We start from the raw sequence: 8,246 nt of genomic DNA on the forward strand, positions 1-8,246 counted from the left end.
CAGGATACCCAGGGAAGAGGAAAGACGGGGGTGACAAATGCCGAGGGAAAAGGGCAATTGGAGTGCTAAAGACATGCAAATCAGGGGTGGGAGGGCGATACTACCTATAAGCTGAGGGCATTTAAACACTATGAAATGTGTGAACAAGTGCTGCCTGGGCATGCAAATGCTCTAAAGTAGAAAACAGCTATGGCCCTATGAGGAAAATGAACAGGAAATTAGCAAATGAAGTACTGAGAAAGTCTACAATACATCCGAGTATAAACTGTAAGCAAACACAATACAACTGAGAGCTAAGAGACTGCCCACATACAATCTGAACTAAAGAGGCAGGGAAAAAAGAACTACCAGCTGCCACAGTGTCCTTCTGTGTCTGCGGTCATTAGTTTGAATCCCAGCACAGCTGGCTCTGTTAGGGTCTTAATTCAATGGACCAAGGACAGGTCTCAATTGTACAAGCCATTTGGTGGTGGGGCTTGGAGGGGGTAAGAGGGTGGTGTTCTACTTGTTTAAAAGAAAGAAGGAAAAGAAAGATGGACTAGATTAAAAAAATTTTTTTTTTAAATAATGCAAACCATGTCATAGGTTTTAAACCAAGTGCTGGTAGTCACTTTAAGAATATTCCCAATAATTCCTAATGGAGACTCCAGCCTCTTCCCAAGAAAAGAGGAAAGCATAGACTTTGAGGCTCTCTCACAGTCACTGATTTTTACATTGAGTAAAAGTAGGGAGACGTCATTTAAGGTGTTCCATGAAGAAATAGTCATGAAGATGATTTTTTTCTTTAGCTCTGTTTAAGAGGAAAGTTTAATATTAACTGGGTATTTGCATTCATCTCTTTGCTTACAGGGCATTATTATGCTTAGGCAGAGGTATTTTAGTTGTTTACTACAGAGGGAGAGGTGCATCAGAGCCTTTTAAGAAGTAAAGCAAAAATGTAAAGTGTATATATTAACCTAAAAAACCAGTTTCTTTGTTTGCAGATTTTTTTGGGGGGGGACAGAATATCTTTTTGTGACATCTTCTGAAACCCACATATTGGTCTAGAATGTGGAGTTCAGGGAATTTCAAATGGGGGCCCAGCAGTCTCAGTCTCAAATATTCAGTTCAAAATGGATATCAATTATAGCAATTATGCTTATAATTAGATTAATGAGCCATTTATGCCCAAACTCCAAGTACAAAAACTTCAAGTCCTGATGAGAAGGCGCCCTAAAAAAAGAGAGGTTTATGTAAACAAATCCCTATTAGGCAAAGTAAATCAAGATAAGGAACCTCACCCCAGGCTGGATTAGAAGCTAGCAGGCATCTTTCAATCACAGCAAGTCCCTAATCACTCAGGAACCACCTCTGTGGTTTCGCATTAGGGAAAACTGCTCCCTTCAGAGATCTGAACGCAATACAAAGGGTGCCCCCAAAATGCTCCTGGCTAAATATTCTTGATGCTGGGAAGGCGATGGGGGAAGACACAGCAAGAATATGCATACAGCTTCAGTTTCTGCGAATCACATTGTAACTGCAAGACCATAATAACTGCTACTCAGTAAAAACTAGTTATGCCAACCATGCATTAGCTACGAGCGCATTGAGCGGAGGGAAAAATTTCAACATTTTAGTCTTTCGACCTTGTTCCAAATAAAGAAATAATTTATTGTCCCTTTTTCGGAGTATTAGAGTGGTGTCTCCAAACAGAAGCTTTCCTTATTACCATCACCTCCCCCTTTCTCCCTCAAGGTTTAATGCCACCAGAAACTGTAGAAAATGATTGTGCCCAGTATCCAGGTCATTATTGTTTAATCAATGCATCTCTGGAGCATGAAAAAGGTACCTAAGCCACAGCTATTGTTTGGATTTTCTTTAAAGAACAAAATAAAACACACACAAATAACTATAGTCCTATTCCAAAGCTAAATTAGACATAATATTTCATGATCCTGTTTTGCCTTTAAACAATGTGACTGTACATGCCTAATATTGTATGTCTGGTCTACCAGAGACACAGAGATCAAAGGTCATATTTAACATTCAGGAGGAGGGGCGGGTGCAGATTAATTAATAAATTAATACAGCGACGCCTTTCATCGCTGGAGTCCAGCATTAATAATCTACTTTTACAATCCCAACGGACAGCAAACATTTAAGAGCAAAAAGCCAGAGAAAGAGAAAGAACAATCACTTACCAGTCTCTTTTTATTTGGGGAGCCTTAGAATTTGCAGACGCTGCCAGTCTGCCTTTAATTAGTTGCACATCACCCCCTAACACAAAGAAACACAAATCCAGATGTGTCTTGGCAGCTCCCAATTACAACTTTAATACTTGTAAACAAACTGTTGGGGAGGGGGGATAAATAAATATGCGGATCAAAAAAAAATACCTGTAAATGGCTTTTTTTTTTTTCTTGTTGCAGAGAGAAGGAGGAGGAGATGGTGTTAGTGGTGGGGGTGGAAGGAGGAGGAGGTGGGGGGGGAGAGGAAAGAGCCGAGTGTGAGTGTATGTGTGAGAGCGCGGGGCTGTTCTCGGTGGTCTCTCCTCTCCCAGCGCGTTGCTCTCCGTCCGTCTCCAGTCGCTGTGTGCGAGGGAGGGAGGGAGCCGGGGAGTCTCTCCTCTCTCTCCCTCTCTCTCTCCCCCTCTCTCTCCCCTCTCTCTCTCTCTCCTCTCAGTCTCTTCTCTCTCCTCTCTCTGTGTCCCCCCCTTCTCTCTCTCTCTCTCTCTCTGTTTGTGTGTGTGCCTGTGTGCGGCTGCTGGGGGATGGGAGCGGGAGAGAAAGGCGAGGGAGGAGGTGGGAGGCTGGGGGCGGGGGCGGGGGCGGGGGCGGGGGCGGGGGGTGAGCGGCGCCGAGGTGAGGAGGACGCAGGGACGCGGACACCTACTGATGATTGGCTGCAAATTACACGGGGAACAAGAGGCGCACGCGGGCCGGCGCTCCCCTTCACAAATCCTCTCCTCGCCGGAGGAGCCACGTTTCCCGGCTCGCCTGCTGATCGCCCTTCCTCCTCGCGCCTGGCTCTCCGGCTCAGCCGCCCAGCACAGAGGGCTGTTGATTATTTTCTTTTACTCTCGGAGATAATTGTTTGGAAGGGATGGAAAGAGGGCGTTTCCGCCACTCTCTCACTCCGCGTGTGGGATGTGTGTGTGTGTGTGTGTGTGTGTGTGTGTGTGTGTGTGCGTGCATGTGCGGGGGTGTGTGTAAATAAACTTGTCTGGGTTTTCTGGCTGGGTAGAGAAAGCAGTACAAGAAAAAGAAAAGGTCGTGTTTGTTTGAAAAATACTCTTATTTCACACTCTACCGCATGGCTTTTAAATAATACTACTGATGTACCCAAGAAGACTTTAAAAATCATCATTTAAATCTTTAAGGGAAAACGGATCGGTGTTCTGGTTGTCCAGCTCTTCTAAATATTAGTATGCCAGAATGTAAAAAAAAAAAAAAAAATTGGGTGAGCTTGACGGAGCTCAAAATCAATCTCTTATCTTCTCATCCCCCCACATTCTTTTACTGTTCCATCTGACTGTTCCAATGATTAATCCGATTTGTAACTTACCCTATTTTTAATTCCAAACTTTACTTAAACAAAAACTACTTTTATAGCTACATTAATCTATTTTATACTAGTATGACTTCTTGACACTTGGGAAAAATAGTTTCGTAATTGAAAGATAAATCTTTTTACCACAAGTCAAAAATAAATAAAACTCACTCATAAATGCAGCTATGAATTAACTTCTTCACTGCTGCCTTAAAGCACATGAGATATTCCTGGCTACATGCTATCCCACTATTGAAGTATGCTCATATTTATATGAAATATATAAAATATGAATCTTTTGGATAGTTTTAAAGAAAAAAATGATTAATAATAAGCTACAAAAGTAGGAAAGAAGAAAGTTCAGATTATTTAAATTGATCTTATAAAGTTCTGTATTAAAATTAAAGCTGTACTCTAGAATACAATAATATAGTTTCAGAGAAAGAAGAAAAGTATGATAATGAGTTGTTTCTTTTATAATAACAAAATGCTGAAAAGATATTTTAAAGCACTTTGTGTTTGAATTTTCAAGATTGACCTTGACCATATCAAGATTCTGCCAACTCTGGAAGACTGATTATTGGTAAGATGTTAACAACTGTGGTGCACATAAATGAAGGTTCTGTACCAAGAGTGGACAACTATTGAAATAGGGGCCAGCTTGTTTTCTGACTCATTAACAAGTACGTTTTGTAATTTAAAAAGATACAATAAATTTGGCTATAAAATCAATCAAACCAGTGACTTGGTATTTATAAACAAAATTACTAGATGGTTATTAATAATTATTATTTAAGTTCATTGACATTTTTATGCTTTTATTGATGCTTTGTGAAAGCAAAGAAAAGAATTTTCCATTTGATTTTTTTTTTTTTTTGAACTGAGCATCATCGTAAGTATATCAGCAAAATGTAGGCACTTTTTAATGAGTGCCTATACTGATTATGTTGGAAAGATGATAGATTCTTAGACATCTTTTCAAAATATTTAAAATATCAATGTTTTGAAGTTTGTAGGTAAACGATTTTTAAAATCAAAGATTCCATGTATATGTGCTAATATCCTATATTTGCATGTATATGGAATCTAGAACAATGGTATTGATGAACCTAATTGCAGGGAAGGAATGGAGACAAGATACAAAGAATGGACTTTTGGACACAGTGGGAGAGGGATAGAGTGGGACGAATGGAGAAAGTAGCATCAACATACATACAGTGTCATGTGTTTAAGATGGATAGCTGGTGAGAAGTTGCTGTATAGTACAGTGAGCCCAGTCTGGTGCTCTGTGATGACCCGGAGAGATGCCGGGTGGGGAAGGAGGCTCCAGAGGCAGGGGATATATGTATAATTATGGCCGATTCCGTTGTTTTATGGCAGAAACCAACACAACATTATAAAAATTAAAAATAAAAAAAAAATCAGATAAAGATATTATGCTTTCTTATGCCAAACTTGCTTTCCTTTTCAGAATGCTTCAAGCTCACTTTCAAAATGAAACTTTAAACAAACGAGAGAAAATAAGCTCTAAGTTCCAAAGAATTTTACTTTCTAGATTATAAAGGGAAAACTCAGAATGCTTAGCCTTAATCGTTAATAAAAGTGACTATTAATGACCCATCTGTGTCAGACACTGTAGGGAGTAATTTGCAGACAGTTTACGTTGTCCTTGAAATAACCTAATGAGGTAGTTATTATTACTTCCAGTGGAAATAATAAGCCTGTAGATATCAGATAACTCAGGTCAGAAGGTTAGTTCTCCATGCAGTCACAAAGAGTCAGACACAACTTAGTGAACAACAACAGGGCTGAAATTGGAACCCAATCCTGTATCTCCAAAGCTTTGTGCTCATAACCTCCACTCTAGTCTCACTATTAACAATTAATTAATCAATAGCCCTCTCTGCATCCTAGAACCTTAGCTTTAATTATGATCACAAGCCCCTCATTTATATGACATACAGAATATATTTTAAACAGTATATCTCCTAGCTCTGATACAACATTCATTTCCTTCCTACTAGGGAATTGATTACGAACATGTGTGTGCTCAGTCGCTTCAGTCAAGTCTGACTCCTTGTGACACCATGGACTGTAGTCCACCAGGCTCCTCTTTCTGTGCGATTCTCCAGGCAAGAGAACTGGAGTGGCTTGCCATGCCCTCCTTCAGGGGATCTTCCTGATCCAGGGATAGAACCTGCGTCTCCTGTATTGCAGGCTGATTCTTTACTGCTGAGCCATCAGGGAAGCATTGAGGGAATTGACGAAATCCTTAGCCAAATGTCCGCCTGCAATGTGGGATCTGGGTTTGATAACTGGGTTGGGAAGATCCCCTGGAAGGGAAAGGCTACCCACTCCAGTATTCTGGCCTAGATAATTCCATGGACAGTATAGTCCATGGGGTTGCAAAGAGTCAGACATGACTGAGAGACTTTTAGCCAAATGTGATAAAGGGCAACATTTCTCTTCTGGTCTAGGATATCTTATATCCTTTATATTTTATATACACTAGTTTTAGCACTTGCATATCTGCCATTTCTCATGTTACTCCACATTCTTTGTTGTATTCTTCAGAATAATGTGTCAGAGTTTTTAGGTAAATTGTTGAGAAGACTTAGTCCTCTATTAACTTTTCTTCAGAACTCACAGTTCTATTAAGTACTGAAACTTCAGGTTCATTCTCTATGCAAAATGTCTGCTACAGCTTCCAGTTTCCTGGAAGTGGTTTGTGCCTTTACTCCGCTTTGTAAGTTTTGTGATCTGCAGTAGGAGTATGGGTGCTTCATTGATATCTTCATGAGAAAAAATTAACTTGCGTATCACCTGAAAAAGTGTCCTGTACTCTGCAGAAATTTTGTGCTGTGCTATGAAATATTTCTAAAGCATGGCTGCTTTCATCATGGTCAATATTGTCATCATTATCCAGGAACTCTAAAAAGGTAATCTTTTGTAACAGACAGACTTCAAAATGTGTCCATGCAAAAGCCATAGATGTATATTTGTTGTTTAAGTCACAATCCAGGGTGGGAATTGCAGATCAGAGGATGGCTCTCCTCTATGACTGATTCATGCATCTATTTTCCTTCCATCACGAGACCTTGCCATCCCTGACGGACTACTAATCAACTACATCCAATGAGCAGAAGGGCAGAAATGGGGCATGATCCCTTCTTAAACACTTCATCTTGAAGTAACCCACAGCACCATGGCTCGTTGACAATTGTCAAGAACCAGTCACATGCCACAGCTAGCTGCAAAGATGGGCTGGGCAGTCACTGCCTAGATGCAACTCTATTACTATGGAGTAGACAAACAGTTTTGGTGGACAGCTGGCAGTTTCCCAGAAGAGTAACACTGGAAGGAGAATAACCCACCAGAGAGGTTAAGTTGGCCCATACAACCCTCAATCGACCATGAGAGTTCTCTTCCCTTGAAGAGAACTTTTTTGCTGATTACCATCCGTAGAGATTACCACTAAAAGCAGTCTTAATGATTTTGGGGAAAGTTTGGCAACTATGAACAAACTATGTTTTCTTAAATACCTGTAGGACAGCCAAGCTGTGGATAACATAGTCAAACAAAAATTTACTAAAGAATAAAGCAAGCAGAAGTAACACAAGCGGAGGAAATACCATAAATCTAAAATAAACTGACTTAGAGATAAATCTTAGGCATTAGCAGCTTGTCTACTGGTATTTTCAAAACCCAGAGGTAAGCTTTAATCCCTCCACCAATAATGTGTTCCCTGTTAGTCACAGAATCTACTCACTGTCCAGGTTAGGTGAAGTGTGTGAAACTCTCTCGCCCATCTTAGAACCCAGCTTCCCAATTCCTGTTCATACAGTCTCTGAGGACTGCCTCTTTCCATAATAATTAATACTGCAAATAATAATACAATAACGACCACATTCACAGGAGGACTATGCCAATAAAACAATAGGGAATAATGCCTTTAATTCTTCTCTGACTATAGCTACCTTGGATTTTTATTGACCTGTCTTCTTTGCCAGAAATGGAGATCCTTGACATCAGTGACTGTGTCTGATGTCACAATCAGTTTTGTGTTCCATCTCATGCATCACCTGGCCCACAGAAGGTTCTGACATTCTGTGCCAAGCATATTGAAAAAAGTAGCATACGAAAAATGTGGAAGTAAGTTCCCCCATGGGCCGTAGGATAAAAATGCAAAATTAATAAACTGGCATCCAAAACCCTTCTTCAATTTGTCCCATGTTTTGAATCTCATCTCATGTTACACCTGGCAAGAACTGTCTACTCTAGCAGATCCACTTCTCCCAGAAAATGTCTATCACCTTACCGTGATCATAAAAACTCTTTGATAAAAAAACATAAACTAAGATGAAATTATTATTTATATGAGACATTTTACTTACAATGAACTTTTCTATTATAATGAAATAATGCTTTTAAATTTCTTAAATGAACTAAAATTTTCTGAGATTTTCTTGGTGACTCAACACAGTGGAATTTGATGAAATTAATCCTTAAAATCAATATTGTGCACACTTGTTATTTTGTTTCACTTTTAATTAAATATCTATACATCATTATCACAGTGTTGACCTTCATATTGGTAGCTGGCACTCTTAACCTGCCAACCACAGGTCATGTGCTTTGAGCTGTTTTCTAGCAATAATAAATTTGTCTTAAGCTATCTACACTCTGTTACCTTGTCCTTCTAATGACTAACTGGATGC

The sequence above is a fragment of the Giraffa tippelskirchi genome, chromosome 1, assembly GCF_054371585.1.
Source record: "Giraffa tippelskirchi isolate mGirTip1 chromosome 1, T2T-mGirTip1v1.2.pri, whole genome shotgun sequence".
Lineage (NCBI taxonomy): Eukaryota > Metazoa > Chordata > Mammalia > Artiodactyla > Giraffidae > Giraffa > Giraffa tippelskirchi.